Below are 17,197 nucleotides of genomic sequence, written 5' to 3' on the forward strand. Positions count from 1 at the left end.
GTCTCAATCCATATAGATTCTTCCAACAGAATTGATGTTGCATTGCAAGGTTCAGTTGGATTGCCTCTGATTTTGTCAGCTCTAATTGGTGGGTTGGCCTCTCATTGGATCACCCAACTACTGGCAATTTGGTCTCCAGTACCTCATCTTTAGGTCTTGGCAATAGATGCTTTCCATCTGGACAGGATGGGATTACCACTCACAACCTTTTCTCCACTTCATATGTTACCCAGGGTATGAAATATGATTTGTTCCAGCCCATTGTCAGATCCTGTTGATTGCACTAGATTGGTGGCTACACCAAGTTTTCTGCTTCTATGGTCCTTTCCAGTGTGTCCAACTCTTCCACTTCTTTTTAGGCTCTCTCTATAGAGGCAGTCATGATCAGATATGGTGCACCCAGCTATCCAGAAGCTCCAGCTTCTGGCCTAGAGGTTATGGTGTCTTTCACATGACATTGGGGTTTAATGTCTAAGGTTGACATGTATCTGGCTCAGTTTTAGCTTAGTCCGACAGCCAATTTTCTCAAAGGTAATGACATGCATATTGGCATTGTTGTATTGCAAGGAGGATGAATTCTTTTCAATCAGTGATGTCAACCATAACTCGTTTTTTGACTTGGCTTCTTGACAGAGGTTTTTGCATCTTCCATAAGCGCCATTGTTTATGGTAGCCTTATCGATTACTGTTCAATTATTGCAACTATATACTTTTGAATCCCCAGTATTCTCCTGATTCCTCACATCATTTTGGGTAATTGGTCCCAAATGACCATTCCAGTTACCTAACAGGTAGATTCAGGTTATGTGTTCTTTCTCTATACATGTTTGTGACCTGACTCTTATATGCTCTGTATCCCCTTTACCTGCATGTTTAGTTTCATGGCTACTGACCAACTGACATCACTGGTTGGAGTGATTTATGCTGTTTGTTCACAGACCAGTTCTTGTTCTCCAACACTCTGTCAGACAGGAAAAGGGATTCAGTCTTTTTCTCCAGTTCATCTGATCACTCTTTCTTTCTTTGTCCAATCAGATTTTGAACTTGGTCATAATCAGTGAGGGTCTTGAAGGTTATGTTGCCTGCAATTATACCTTTATTTTGGGCTCTCTTTGAAGGAGAGGTATCTTCTGTGAGTCACATTCGAATCAGACTTCTCTTTTCTATATCGTAAGCAGCCTGGTTTGAATTGCCCACTGGAGGTCACTGTGCAGACTGGTACATGGATTTTCCCCATTACCTTTATCTCACATTATTTGCCTGATCTGGCAGTCTCTTCATCTTAGACTTTTTCCTACTCCCTATAGCTATCTTAACTATTTCTGCTGGATTATCCAGAGGGTTGAGTATTTTTATTTCTACCTTTCAGGGTCCCTGACCTTGTTTTCACAGGATCCCACTCTGTGGCAAGTGTTGCCCAGATAGGTGTGCTTTTATCAAACTTAATTCTGCACTAGCAACCACCATTTCACTATTGCAACAGGCTCTGTAGAAATGAGGTGTTCCATAAGTCCACCTAGGAGCTCACGAGGTGGTATTACCATACTATGCTAGATCACCACTCATGGACTATCATGAATAAAGCTAGAGGGGATCCTGCCCATTCTGTTAATCATCATATTGAATAAAATGGGGTCAGTTTGCTTTTAAAAATTTAGGGAATTTGGTTCACCTATTGTCCAGTTTCAAGAGCACTGCTCCTCAGGACTCCCCCCAGATTCTACTAGTGAAGCTAGGGAGTCCTTACCACACCCAGTTTCCAGTCACTGGGATGGTGGACAGAGGCTTTTCCTCCAGAGTGTTCAAGTGAAAAACCTTCACTCTTGGAGAAGAAGGCGAAGTTGGGGGCCATCCTACCTGGATGTTTTTTTTTCCAGATGTCAATAGAAGCGGCACCAACCTACATGGGAGCCTACTCGTAATACCAGCTCAGATTTCATGCTCAGCTATCCGGTTGTGTGTGCATGGCCCTTCTTTTTGATCAATATCACTTCAGTATCTTGTTCATGGAAGGAGGTCCAAAATCTCCTCGTAATTTCAAATGTTGAGTGGTCCCGTCCTGGGTCTTTGGTTGAGCACAGTTGTTCCACGTTCTCCCCATAATTCTGGGGGCAAGTGGAAGGTTCCTTGCCCACTCGGTTTGGGAATGAGGATGAATGTTCATAATTCCAGACTGGATGAATTCTGTTCCTTTGGTTGAGTAAGGCATATACAATCCTGTCATTCCAAGCCTGGAGTGTTGTCTTTCAGGCTTCTTCAGGTGAAGGAGATGGTTTGTCCACTTAGGTGTTGCTTAACTTCTCATCGTGATTCCAGTGGTTCGGAATGCATCACCCTATGGCTACAGATTGGAATCCAATCAAACGTATATCTATATAATTTTGCGACTTAATTGCCCTAGCCACCAACATGGGATATAGGGACCAAGACCCCTTAATTCCAACACTGATTATCTGAATGAGGTGCTTATATACAGTACCAGGATAGAGGGTGCATTGACATAGGTGGAGAGTATCATGAGACAAATATCACCAAGGGTGATTCAGTAGGGTATAAAAGACTGGAGCAAGCGAGAAAAAATCAGACTAAGGCTTACATGGGCAAAGAAGAAACCCAGGTGGTCAAGTAATAGCTGTAAGTGCCAGCAGAAATAAGTATTATTGGAAATACATTTCAATTTCGGAAAATGTTAACCTTTCTTGTTAGGTAATGACCTTAAAGGACATGGGATGACAGCTGATCCACAGATGATAGAGTTGAGTTTGTAAGCTGTTATAGAGTCTTTAGGGGGAAAATGTCATGCGTGATTACCTTATAACTTAGATTATGAGCAAGATGTCAGAGAAGAGCGTGGATATGGTAGATGAGATTGACTTGTCTAAAACCTTCTTTAGCTATCTAAAAGATAACAGGTAATGAGAAAGTCTTCTTAATGTGAACCCATAATTAGTCAAAAGAAACTTATAGATCTGCAGGAGAAGGATCCCAAGCTTCAATTATTGTTAGAAAAGGCTCTTGTAGAAGGTGAAGCCTCAATAGTTCCAGTTTGTTACTGTAAGAATTCTGGTGTACTTATGAGGAAATAGCATTCTCCTGACGTTCCTTCAGTAAAGACTGAAATGTTTATTATGAAATAGTGGTTCCACTGCTTCACCAAAAAGAGATTTTCAGTATGGCTCATGAAATGTCTCTTCCTGGCCACTTAGAATTCAATGAAACTTTTTTAACAAAGGTGTGACAAGGTATCTCTGAATACTGCAAGACTTCCCACACATGCCAAGTTATGGGAAAGACAAATAAGATCCTAATGCACTGTTAAAACTAATTCCAGCTTTTAAAGATTCCTTCAGCTGAGTCATCACAGATAGTGTTGGACTACTACCAGAGACCAAATCAGGAGAGCAGTACCTTTTTACCATTATGTATGCATCTATGCATTTTCGTGAAGCAACAAATCTTTGGAAAATTACAGTTCCTGTCATCATTAAGGCTTTGAGTCAAATTTTCACTTTTGTTGATTTTCCTAAGTTCATTTAGTCAGGTCAAGGGACCAATTTTATATCAAAATCATTTCAACAGCTTATGCATGAGCATAGGATCAAACAGTACAAATCTAGAGCATATCATTCACAATCATAGGATGCTTTAGAAAGGTTCTATCAGACCTTAAAGAACATAATAAGGGCCTATTGTTTCAAAAATGAGAATGATTGGGATGAAGGTGTTGCTCTTTTGTTGTTTAGGGTTCATTAGGTTGTTCAAGAATCTTTAAGTTTCAGTCCATTTCAACTGGTTTTTGGTCACACTATTTGTAATTCATTAATATCGGTAAAAGAAAAATAACTGGAACCAACCTTTTAACTTATGTGTCTACTTTCAAAAAAAGACTATCTAAGACATGTGAAATGGCTAAAGAAAATGTGAAAGAAACTGATAGAGAAATGAAAAGTTTTTGCCTTGAAATAAAGCTGTGGTTTTCCTTTCTCAAGCCCTTCACAGGCAAGGTATTATGGTCCTTGCTTATCTGGACCATATTGTGAATACATCAGGACATAGAAAATAATAGTAGTTGTGTCACATCAGTATGATAAAGAGGTGCAATAAATGAGATAAAGACTATGATGACAATATTGTTACTTCTGTTGTATCAACGAATGATGCAAATGAGGTACAACCTGAATATGATCCATGTGTTGATGTTGTAAAAAGATAAAGATTGCTTGATGAGATTTAATATATGTTGTAAAACAGTATCATAGAACCTAATCAGAATGAATGCAGTTCACCTTTTATTCTTATATCCAAATCATATAAGAGTTACAGATTCTGTAAAGCTATCAGGAGAATGAATACTATAACCAGAACTGACAAATACCCTTGAATAGAGATTGTGTTGATAGAATTGTAGAAGTACAATTTGTTAGCAAGTTTGATTTGTTAAAAAGGTTATTGGCTGGTTCCACTTACTGACAGAGCAAAAGAGCTGTTAGCTTTTGTAACTTCATTTGGTTTGTACTAATATAAAGTAATTCCTTTTGGTATGAAAAATGCTCCTGCTACTTTCTAATGGCTCATGAACAATACTATCCATGGTTTCAAAGGTTGTGATGTGTATATCGGTGATATTGTGGTTTACATTGAATCATTGTATCAACACATAAAACAAATTAAATCTCTAATAATAAAGATGAAGACAGTTGACAAAACACAAAACATTTTATTTACAAGATTTGAGGGCTGCTAGCAAGTTGCTTCCCCTCTAATCAGCAATTTCATAAAGAAAGTTTGACAGTGGGTGCTCCAAGCCAGTTGCCTTCCCAGAGTCAGCAGTTGAACAACAACAAAAAAGTTGGTAACAGGTGCTGCCACACAGTCGTCTTCTCTGCAGTTAACAATTCAGAAGAAAAAAATTGTTGGTGAGTGCTACTAGACACTTGCTAGTCAATAGTTCAAAAAGAATAAAAAACGTTGATAGTGGGTGCTTCCAGCCAGTTATCATCCCTCTAGTCAGCAGCTCAAAGTTAATGACACTGGCTGATAGCCATAGTATCTTTGCCATAACAAAGGTGGGTGGAGGAGCAACGTTCGTGGCAATATTTTGATTACTTGGATAGTTGAAATAATCAAAAACAGTAATAACTGGAAACCCTAATTTTGGTTATTTGACTATTTTCATGACAATACATATAATAAAAATTTCAATTAATTGATTGTTAGAATAGTCAAAAACAATGATAATTAGAAATATAATTTCATTAATAAACTTAATCATAATTTTGATTAATCTATTAGTTTATGTGACACTAATCGAGTAATCACTATTGTTTAGGTGATCAATAAATCGATTAAATTGCTAAGCTTAACAGTAAATGTGTAGTGAGAACATAATCTAGTCAGTTAGTCTTTTACTGTCAGCCAGTTCAGTGCTATGAATGTTAAAACATAAAGAAACAGAAATACAAATTTAGGAAATAAGTATAATTTCTGTTAGATATAGCTTATATGTGGAAGGCCTATTAGTGAACATTGGTTATGCTAAACAATGAACTTTAAATAAAATGTTTTTGTTACCATCTTATTATTATTTTTTCAAAATAATCCAAAAAACTTGCCCTGTAATATGTATACACCATTACAACAATAATTTGGATCATACTTTCAATTTAGATAGGAACCCTCTGAACAGCGTCACTGAGTAAAAGAATCTTAGCATATTGGTAGATTGTTATTCAAGCCATTGTGGCAGTTCTCAGCTTCATGTGGGAAAACTAGTAGAATTTTGAGATGTATGTATAGCAGGGACGGGGCAAACACTAGGGATCATTAATCGAATACTTCATATTTTTATGAATACAAAAACAAATAGAGAAAAAATGCTAAGTATTAGAATATGCAATAATGATAAAACAACAGATGATAAGATTTCAATACTTTTATGTTATGAAACAAACTTTTTAGAAACTGAAACAAACAAAATTTGAACAAATAATAACATTTCAATACTTTTATTTTTCACAATGCAATAACAAAGTTTTAGAACAAAAAAGAATATTTTTAAAGGAGACTTGTAGATATTATAACTCCATAGTTCTTTATGAACACCAGTCTCTCAAATGTTTTGTCAGTGAGGCAGCAGTGATCAGGTCTGAGGTTTTTGGCTGCTGAGAGGATGCTGGAATACTCGGGTAGCATTTGGATAGTAGAGATAGAGTAGGAAACTTTTTTCATGGATCTTCCAATAAACTAGGGGGTTACTTTCTTCAGAAATGCAAGGACCATTGAGGTAGGTGTTGATCTCTCTATCCTCTGAAGATGTGGCTGGTTTCTTGGAGGCAGCAAAGAAACTAAAGATCTTACTTCTTTTGCAATGGGGGGGGGGGGGTTACAGTCTTCATTTGGTTCCATGGTTGTAGGATTATTTGTTGAGGAAACTTTTGTGACTTCTTGCTGCAGGAGCATTCATTTGGATTCATAGACCATAGGTCTAGTGAAACACCAGTCGAGTTTAAATCTGGTATCCAATGCTGCAGCCAAGCAGAAGACATTTTGTTGCTCTTACTGAGTTAGTCAGGAATGAACAGTGCTGAGACAAGATTGAAATTTTATCTGCTCTACATAACTGGAGGTAACAATGTTCTGACCTTCGGTGAAATATGTGCCTCTTCATATGGTGTCAGTATTGTCACCAAATTTGCAAGCACAGTTCGATCATGAAACGTAAGTTTTGATGTACCAGTATCTAGATTATGTAACATCTGGGGAATCTTAAGTAAAGATTTAATCATTTTAATATCTGAATTCCATCATCAGTGTTACCAACTGAACTCTGGCCTCTCCTTCAAGTAGATCAGTTGCTTGCATAGATTTTTGTATGTAGGACATGATGACTAATACTTTGGAAATTACTTTCAGCAGTGGCCCAGCTTTGTTCATGCCATCCATGACCACAAGCTGTAACATGTGGGGAAAGCAGGAGTCATGTTCAGGAAGAAATTTGGATAAATTGTCTGTTGATTTAGATTCATCCAAAAGTTTATCTTCTGAGTCACTATCTGTAGATGAGTTATCACCATCTCTTATACTAGGTAGTGTTTGCAGTTCCAATCCAGGCAAGCAGAAAGCCTTGATAATGTTTGATGCATTATCAGATGTCTTATATGACACCTTGTTGATGATGTTAAAAAGATTTCTTCTTTCGTCTTATTGAGCTGCAAAGTTATCAGATGTGTGATGCACCTTGAAACACCGACATGCCAGCACATTTGTTTGCATTTTTCAGTCAAGTATAAATTGACCAGTGACTCCAGGAAAGCTGTGCATTTGCCAGATATCCACAGTGACATTGATGTTTGGTACAAGTTGCAGTAGAGAGATGACTTTTTGTTGGACTTCATCATACTTGCTCTTGATCAATATTATGTATCGATGCTTGTGACTGGGAAGAATATACTGATAATCCATGGCTGTTATTAAATCTTGAGAATCTTTTGACTTCACCAGTGATAATGGTTGCAATGTACTGGTAATAAAATTGATGAGCTTGTTAGTGATATGCTTCTGACAAGGGTATGTAGATTTATATTTTGTTGATTCTGTACAGTATGCTACTATTGTAGGCTGCTGCACCTGGGCAGAAGTACCAGAGTCAAATGTAGGCTTCTGTAGCTCTGCATCATGATTACATTATAAATACAAACGTGTATCTCAGTTATATATCATAGTGTATAGATTATAATAAAAATAATAAGAAAGTATAATAATAAATAAAAATGATGAATATAGTTCAAAACATGAGAAATTTATTTTAACTATAGAATGTAGTTTATGATAATAAAAAACATATAATATTGAATAAATGAAAAGAATAAAAAATATAGTTTAACATGCATGAGAAATTTGGTTAACCTAGATTATATTGTATAATTTACATATAATATACTTCATATTAATAAAAATAATAAAAAGGCTTACCTTCAGATGTGTCAGCAGATTAGAAGTGGTTTTTCTTGAAGCAGAAATAGTCTGCTCACAATACTTACACTTTGCCTTGATGTGACCAGATCTAGCAGTAGAAAGTATGAAGTGTTCATGTACCACTGAAGGCAGTTTAGTAGCCATCTCTCAGGTGACTTGACTGGATTAATAACCGTGTAATACAATAACTTTTAAAGATGGCTGGAGAGTATTGACCTGATTTAACTCTCTTACCAAGGGCATCCTTTACTGCGTAGTAAGTTACATTCAAAATTTAATTAAACAACTTTATGTTCATGTTATACCAATTAGTATAGCATAACATTGTAGCTAATAATCCATATTTTAATAGTATGTAAGTTTTAAGTTCTTAAATTTATAAGGCAATATTAAAAAAATAATCCTTAATTTCCCCTAGTGTGAGAAATGTGACTTTTTCTCTAGGCATGCTCTCTTCTCTAATTTGAATGTAAATTACACATTATAATGTCATCACTCAGGCAAAGCATAATTTTTTCAAGATTTGTCATTAGTTCTCTCTGAAATTCAATACTATATTATTTATAACCAATAGAAAGCCAAGGTTTTCATCTATCAAATGATGTATTATATTATTCTATACAGTAAAATGTTAATTTCTCTTTCAGAACAAACTTTATTCCCATGGGAACAAGCTTGTACTGAAAGAGAAATTAACATTCTGTGGATGAAGTAATGACAGTATAGAAATTTGATGAGAATAAAAGTTGACATTTTCTCTTACAATATTAAGTTTTCACTAAATCATTCAGTGAATATGACTACTATGTCATAGAATATGAATACTTTAATTTTCCCTACCAAAGTATTCAAATACAAGTATGAATAATCCCAAAGCTGTATTCGAATACGATTACCTCATGTCTGATGTATAGACATATTGATTACTAGACAAAACAGGTAATCATCTCTTTATACAAGACACTAGTCAGGCCTTACTTGAAATATTGTTTACAGTTTTGATCTTATGTAAGAAAGGATATGGACCTATTGGAAAGGGTTCAGAGAAGGACTACTAGGATGAGTCAAGGGAAAGAAGGATTATCTTATATAGGTAGATTAAGAATTGACTTGTTTTCTCTTGAGGAAAGAAGGGTAAGAGGTGGTCTTATTAAAGTTTACAAGATTATCTGGGGGATTGATAGGATAAAGTTCTTTATATTTTGAAAACAATAGGATAGAAGCATACAAGATACAAGTTTAAGACTTCAAAGACAGGCTAGGCTTCACTTAAGAAATTTTTATTCTCTAACATTGTCATTATGATATGGAGTGAGTTGCTGTGAGCAGTAGTGGAGGTTGACATCTTAGAAAAGTAAATTGATGATTTTAAGGAAATTAAAGAGTGGTGTTAATTTTTACTCTTTTTGTGATTAGGTGAACAGAATGGTTCCTTGTTTGTTACTGAATTAATGAGTAAGGGGTATTTAAAATTTTACTAAAGAAGCTGTTGTTTTGTAGAAAGAGAGAGAGAGATTTAATTTTTTGGTGAGCAGGGCTAACACCTAGCAGAGGTTTCTAATAATGAAATTAAGGTTATACATATTGATTATCACAACATTAATTATATTTATAGCCTTCCTAAAGAAGCTGTAGGTGAAATTGATGAGGACAAAGACCTGGGCATAGCTATTATGAAGTTTCTAAATCCTTACAAACAATGTACTTTTTTAGCTGGTAATAGAATTTTAGATTGTGTACATAGAAATATTGAGTACAAGGTAAATTACTGGTTCACTCTATAAGGTACCGATTAGACCTCGTTTGGAATATTATGTTCAGTTTGGTTACCTTAAGAAAGGGTGTTGTTAGAGAGGGTTCAGAATAGAGCTACCACAATGATACCATGTTTGAGTGTTTCATCCTAAAGGATAAACTGAATTTTCTTCAGTACTCTCTGGAGAAAAGTACTCACAGGGACAGTATAATTATTTAAGTTACCTACATGGAGATCAGAACAGAAAATTAACCCAATAATTATCATAGCTAATTCCAATACAGTATGTAACCTCTTCTCAAATGTGGCTTTCTCAATTCAGTGCTGCTCTCTATATGCAAACTTTTTTTTGCTCGCCACTAGCCTTGAGGCTCCCTCCTAACCTTGTGTTTCCATGTGATGTTGCTATATTATTGCATGCAAATGAGCACATGACAACGCTCCACTGATAGGAGTGTGAAATTGGCTCCCTCTATACAGATTATTTAAAAATCATTTCTCGATTTGGTGCTTGTGTATTAATATGTCTTTTTTTTCATTTGCATGAGATTTCTCACTATTAACATGAGGTTCAAGTATTATCAAAATAATAAATAAGAAACATACAAAGTTAAAATTGATACACACGGTTAAAAACATTTTTTATTTCAGGCTGGTCCCCCAGTAGCACAGCGGTATGTCTGCGGACTTACAACGCTATAATCCAGGTTTCGATACCTGTGGTGGGCAGAGCACAGATAGCCCATTGTGTAGCTTTGTGCTTAATTACCAACAAATAAACAAATAGTTATTTCAGGCCAATCTATTGCCTCTAAAATGTGGACTTTACATGTTTCACTGTTTGCCACGTCATCATCGGAAGTGAACGTGCAAGACATAAGTGTCATATTTATTCATTCTCAGAGGAGGTCTCGCCACATTCTTCGACAGATTTTTGATGGACCTTTGTCTCTATTTAATAACTCGTCTTTTTTAACTTTATTATTTTTAAAGATTCATGGATATTAATTGCTCTGATACCCTTTGGTTGAGCCAATATTACTATTTATGTGCATAATATTTTATGTTCTGTTTTATGTACATGTTCTACTATGGTTGAATTTTCAGTTCTTTAATTTTTTACACATCTCTTATGTTCTGCTAATCAATATTTTAAATTTTGTTTTGTCTGTCCAAAGTAAACATTTCCACATTCACATTAAATTTTATAAATTCCAGCTTTTTCCATTAACTATATATTATCTTTAGTATCATCTGTAATTTGCTTTATCTTATTCATCAGTTTAAATATAGAGTAAAATATTCATTGTTTTTTTTAAATACTTTAATAAACTAGAAATTAAACCTGGAACATATGGCAAAACTAAAAATTTATTTTTATTTTTGTCATAACCGGGTTTTAAGGTAATACCTTGATCCATTACCACATTAGTGAATTTGTTGACTGCTTTTTCTACAATAGTTGGGTTAAATCCTCTTTCAGTGCTGTATATTTCATTAGAAACAATTCATTTTTCAAGTCTTCTTGTTTTGTATATATCTTCAAAATTCTATAAACATATGTGTCAATGTAAAATGCAGATGTTTTTTGTGTTTCAGTTTGACATTATTTCTGTGTGAGAATATGGAGGGACCTCCTCTGAGATTTATGCAGAAATATAGACTTACACATGAGTCATATGACCTTTCTAAGAATGAATAAATATGACACTTATGTCTTGCATGATCACTCCTGGTGATGATCTGGTAAATGTTGAAATGTGTAAAGTCCACATTTTAGAAGCTATTGATTGGCCTGAATTAAAAATGTTTCTTATTTATTATTTATTCTTATTTATTATTTTAACATTATACACAAGTAGCAAGAAAATGATATCTTTATGTATTATCTACACGACCAACTGTTGTGGAAATATTTTTGGTTTTATTTTCAAACAATTCTGACCCTGCAGAGACTTTGTGGATTTTATTTTCCACAACATGAATTACACACAGATGGTATTTTTCACACTGTCTAGTGTTGAACATCTGGACTGCTCACTCTATACAGACTACTACAATGGCATTGGGTGCTTCTCTATCTGTCAGGGGACATGATAAATATTGTGTGGTGGAGTCTTTTCAGGCCTTGACATGGACTTCTCACATAATCCCCATCTCTGAAAACATGGATTTTAGGCAGTCTTTTCTTGCTACCTAACTTTGCAAACAATTCTTTTAGTGCATCCACGAATTTACCTCAACATTATGCATCCTTCTGTGACTTTTTTCTACTCAGGTATGTTACTTTTTTTCACTCTCTCTAATTTCTTATGATTCTTCACTTTTCTTTTTTCATTTGGCTCTTTCTTTAGAATATTATGTTTTTTCCTCCTTTCCATGATATACAAGTTCATGCTAAAAAAAACTGTCTCAACTGTTTGACACATAAGCCTTGGCTTACAATTAAGCTGAAGCCCTTTTCTTAAGCTCTCCAGTTTTGAAGTCTTCCTCTGGCTTGGGGTTGTTCTGATCCATTGTCCTCTGTTAGTCTTTCTCAAGTTCAGTTTTCTCATCTGCACCTTACCCTCACTACCCTTTTGGAAGCAATTAAACATTTCTTCAGCAGATATTTGTTCCCTTTTTTTTTCTTTATTGGTGCATTCTTCTTCCTCAGCCTTGTTCCTTCTCATTTGGTTACTCTGTTGCTGTGATTTGTTGGGGAGAATGCCCTTATTGACCAGTTATGTTTACTCTCTCTTCTCTCAGGGATCTTCATCTGGCTCCTTTTTTCTGCCATTGGGTTTTTGGTGGGGTACCTGATTCTTTGTAGTGATGGGCTGAGGCTAGTGCCAATATTTTTCCTTGGCTACCCTTGTGCCCCAACTTTCCTAAGCTCCTTCTCTCCCAGTTGCTGTTTTATGTCCTCCCAACACCTTTCCTCTCTCTGTTCTTCCATTTCATTTCTCTTCTCCTATCTGTTCTTTCATTACCTGTAGGTTTCAGCACTGACAGTCTCGTTGGTAACTATATTCTAGGCTTGGGAACGGTGGGGCCCATTGGACATGATTTGTGGATCTATGGATTCTTTTTGTAGCTGACCATTGGGGGCTACAGGTTTTATCTATTGGTTTTACCCTTTGTTTTCCACTCCTCCTCCCTTGTTTCCTGCCCATTCCTTTCGTTTTTCCAGGGGATTCTGTCTTCCACCAATGTTTCTTTGAGGCAGGGGCAGAGCTTTTGATCAAGAATGCTATAGAAAGGTTTTTTTCACCCTCAACTGGGATTTATTCCTGTCTGTTTGTCATTTCCTCGTATACCAGGGATTGGTATCTAGTCATCTTTTAGTCATGTCTTCATTAGTATCTTGACCTTCCTCAATTTACCTTGGTGAGTTTTCTCATCTGCTGGTAGACTTTTTTTCTTCACATTTCCATCTCCTCAGCATCCAGATATACCTTCAGTTTGTACATCAAGTTTATCAGTTCCAAGCTCTTCCTTTTAGCCTGGTATCAGCTCCATATGTTTTTGTTTTCCCATGTAGTGTGTGCCTTCACCCATCACATTCATGGCTTGGGATTGACATTCCACCATTATATATATGAGTGGCTTTCTTTAGCTCCATTCCAACAGACTCCTCCAACCATACTCTTGACCTTCTTCAGGAGGTGGCTTATCTAGGTTGGATAGTCACTCAGTATTTGGTTCATTTGGGTGTGTACTTCACTTCCCATCTCAGCAGGGCACAGTCTTCTCTACTGTGTTCATGGACCATTGAGAGTTTTGTTTCCACAGCTCTATCCTCTTCTCTTCCTACATGAGAGGTTCTCTGTCTATTGGAGACTTGGACTTCCTTGGAACCCTTTATCCTCTGGTGTTGTGCTCACATGTCTTTTACAGTGGATTCTAAATGAACAATGGAACCTCTCTTGGGATACCTTGTCTGGAGTGGTCCCTCAGTGGTCTTGGCTGAGCACTCCTCACGTCAATGTATTTGCTACCTACAATAATGCCAAGCTTCTCCTATTATAGTAGCATATTCATACTATTCATTTAACCAAGACTCAGTAATAACATCCAACATGCTAACTACCACCAAAAATCCTAGAGACTTCTAGCATTAATATAAAAGAAACTAAGCTTATTTCAACTTTCTCTTTTTATAACTATGTTATTAATATTTCTCAGTCTTATCAAATCAGTGAGATGATTCTTTCAAGATCAAGTAATTTATTTTAAATTTTTCAAGTATAGTTCTTCCATAACTCTTTTACCAAGCATATTACATGTAGTCATTCATGTGCAATCATCATTTTCTTACCCTTAAAACCTATCTAGTGGACTTTTAATTTTCCTATTGATCCAGACATCTCAATAATATCTTATTTAAATATTTTATCTTACTTGAAATTTCTAGACCTAATCTATCACTGTGTAAAAGAGCTACTTCACTGTTTCTATCCATAAAACTTTGAAGTAATATTTTGTACATGGTTGATAAGTCTTTGAATCTGCCCCTACTAACATCATTAGTTTTGAAATGAATTAGGTCTTCTTTAGTTTCTGTCACTAAAATATTTGTTTTCTCTACAACATCTTGAACTTTAGCACATGCTGAGCAAATTCTAATCCTTTCTTTTTTGTAAAGGAGATTAAGCTAGATCAAAAACAATTATCTCAATTTATCAATTACAATTGGTCCTTAAAAGACAAACACATGGATGAGCAATGCTATTGTATTGTAACTCATATTCTCTCATTTGCCTTTTTTTTTTTTCTGAAAACAAAATTTTTATGAATCAGGTTTGTGTATTCAACTACTTTAGATATAGATCTTTAAAGATTTTCATGTGGGATATAGTAATTTTCAAAGGTTTTATTCTTTGCAAGAAGAACAACTTGTTGTGAGGAAAAAAGGCTTTGGTGTGATTTTAGTAAAAGTGTTTATCAATGGATCAATGTTGAAAAACAAATAATATATTTCTGGGTTTAGCTTACAGAAATTACAAACTAAATAAGGAAGTTACTGTAACTTTGTTTTTAGACTGGTGAGATCTCATTTGAAGTACTGTGTGTAGTTTTAACCCTGTTACTAAAGTAAGAGTATCAGTGTAGTGTAGAAATGAATTTCTACGTGTAGTACAGCACATGGTTTAAGAAGCTTAATATTTGATTTGTTTGCTGTGAAGCATAGGTGAAGTAAAGTGATATTTTATTCAGATGTTCTGAACTGTTATGAGTTTGTGTGAGTGTTAGGATGAAAAAGCAAGAAATACAAAACTTGGTTATGAAGGATAATACATTTATGTGTATAGTATGCAAATTTTTTGAGTACTTTATACTGAAGGTTAATAAAAAGGTGATAAAATAGCACTTTAAGCCCAAATAGTTTATTTGATAAAACCATAGTTAATTATACGTTGTTAAAATTAATAAAATATTTTTTTTGCTGTAGGAATCAATTTTGGAGTGATCAGACCACTTCCATTTGTAGGGGGGGGGGGGTATGCCCCCAGAAAATGTTTAGATATTAAATGCTGTGAGATTGAATCTTGAGCCATTTTAGCTACAAATACTGCATACACGGAATGTAATGGTGTCAGATATAAAAGACTGTTTAGTGTAAGTAGTAGTATTAATATATTTATTTTGTGTTTGTAATTCATTGATGTCGAGGCTATGGAGATTTATAGAAGGTCTAAGTGATAGACATATAAATAACTGCAACCAGATGAGCGGAAACAGAGAGAGAGAGGTAAAGTCACGTGAAAGAGAAGTTCGGTCAGAGAAAAGTTAGAAAACGTAAATTTAACCTTTGTGGGAGCGAATGGTCTAACCATTGATATGTTAGAGTGAGATTAACAGTTTGAAAGAGATAAGGAGAATAATTTGTCTCGTCAAAGGGTGTTGTAAACTAATTGAACCCCCCTGTGTGGACTTTGACAAAAGGCAGACGATTATTGGAAGTTCAGGATACAACTGCAATAACTCACGCGACAGCGTAAGTGAATTGTACACGAATACTATTGTGATAAAAATAGAGAAAAATAGTTCGGCTTGTCAACTGAATTCTAAAGCAATTGAATTGGACTAAGTGGACTTTTGACAAGAAGAATGGAACTGTATTGTGTAAGGTACACCTATGATCTCCATAGTATAAATAATGTTTGTACATACGTTTAACTTGTTTCGAATATATACATTATTTTAAAACAGTTGGAGTGCGTGCTGTTTGTTTATTGTCGAATTTATCGCCAACAAGTCACAGACACCTACTGTAGAAGAATCCGTAGCCCAACATACCCATATGTTTACATTACTATATATACATACTACTAAAAAGTCAGTTCTGACAAATCTATTGAATTAAAAGAAGCAAGTTTTAATACATAAGTTGTAGTTATACATGCCATTAAAAAGTGGTCAGGTCGTGGCCTGACTGGCCCTACCGTTTCTTACCGCCCTAATTTATATAAAATGACAAACAAGTTTCGACACACCAAGTATGTCATTATCAAGGTTAACACTAACTTACTTGCCTTTTGACAAATATTTGTTGATAATAATAAACTTTGGATTTGTTTGCTTGATTGTGTACCTGATTTGTATAAATTATTTCAAACTTTTGTTGCAGTGAGAGAAGTTCAGTTGTTTTAATGGGTTAATATGTATAAGATTGATATAAAATATTGTATGTTAAGACAAATTGCTATATAACAAGCGCAATCCGAGAGATTATGTACCTTTGCCCCGCAGCAAATATTTGGATTTTTGGTTTCAGTGTGCGCCTGAAATTCGGTCCTTATCCGATCACTTTTTACACAGTTATTATCAATAAACTGAGAAAATGTCCTATACATTCATTATAAAAAATGTTTAAAGTGATCCCGATCAGATTTGAGGTTTATTATTTTTCGAGATGCACGTGCGGACATACATACATACGGACCGAAATACAGTACCCTCGCCCCCGTAACAATTTATTGCATCGGTGTTGTAGGGGCGTGTACGCTGACGGCAATGTATTTTAACAGTGTAGTTTTGGGTTTACTTGCTGATTATATGTATTATTTTATTAGTGTACTTGAGAATGATCCTACCAGTGATCAATATGTCGTACCTGTTCTAAAAAATATTCTTTAAAAAGTTGCCTTGTATTTTGCTGAACGTACTTGCTCAATAACATGCGGAATATGGTATGTTCCTATCGTTATCATCTCATAGGATTCCCTGGATATCGTAACTATTTATAGTTCGAAGCATAAATACATCGCGTCAAGTAAACACAAAAAGTGAACGTGATTTACTATAAATTCGTACTTTTATTTTATTCATGTTGTTTTTTTCTGTCTTGAAACTGGCCAAATTAATACCAACGGTATGATAAGTTTAATTTTTGTTTGTTTTGTACAGCGAGAATAATACTTGTTTTGGTGTCAAAATCAACGTAATTAGAACTTAACAGTACAAATTTGAATTTGCAGTATT

At 35.1% G+C, this 17,197-nt stretch overlaps 1 protein-coding gene across 1 annotated transcript in view; it reads left to right on the forward strand.

Moving 5' to 3' along the window:
- Positions 1-17,197, forward strand: part of LOC106473386 (cysteine/serine-rich nuclear protein 2-like) — a 40,090-nt gene that overhangs the window by 13,956 nt on the left and 8,937 nt on the right. The window lies entirely within an intron of this gene.

This window comes from Limulus polyphemus, unplaced genomic scaffold, assembly GCF_000517525.1.
Source record: "Limulus polyphemus unplaced genomic scaffold, Limulus_polyphemus-2.1.2 Scaffold6129, whole genome shotgun sequence".
NCBI classification, from domain to species: Eukaryota; Metazoa; Arthropoda; class Merostomata; order Xiphosura; family Limulidae; genus Limulus; species Limulus polyphemus.